Source organism: Cariama cristata, unplaced genomic scaffold, assembly GCF_000690535.1.
Source record: "Cariama cristata isolate BGI_N322 unplaced genomic scaffold, ASM69053v1 scaffold31922, whole genome shotgun sequence".
NCBI classification, from domain to species: Eukaryota; Metazoa; Chordata; class Aves; order Cariamiformes; family Cariamidae; genus Cariama; species Cariama cristata.
The window spans coordinates 429-759 of NW_009606020.1; positions in this window are offsets into that span (position 1 = coordinate 429).

Here is a 331-nt window from a genome sequence, read left to right on the forward strand (position 1 = left end):
CCCACGGGCTGTGAGGGTGTCCCCCGTGGCAGCAGTGTCCCCCTGTGGCAGCGATGTCCCTTGTGGTGATGTTCCCAATGGCAGCAGCATCCCAATGATAGCAGCATCCCTGTAGCGGTGGTCTCCCCCTTTGGTGGCACTGTCCCCTGTCACCATGGGCGTGTCCCCCATGGCAGCAGTGTACCCCATGGCACTGGTGTCCCCCATGGTGGTGATGTCCCCATAGTGGCAGCATGGTCATGGTAGCAGCATCCCTGTAGCAGCAGTGTCCCCATAGTGGCAGTGTCCCCATGGTGGTGATGTCTCTGTGGCGGTGTCCCCCCCGTGACGT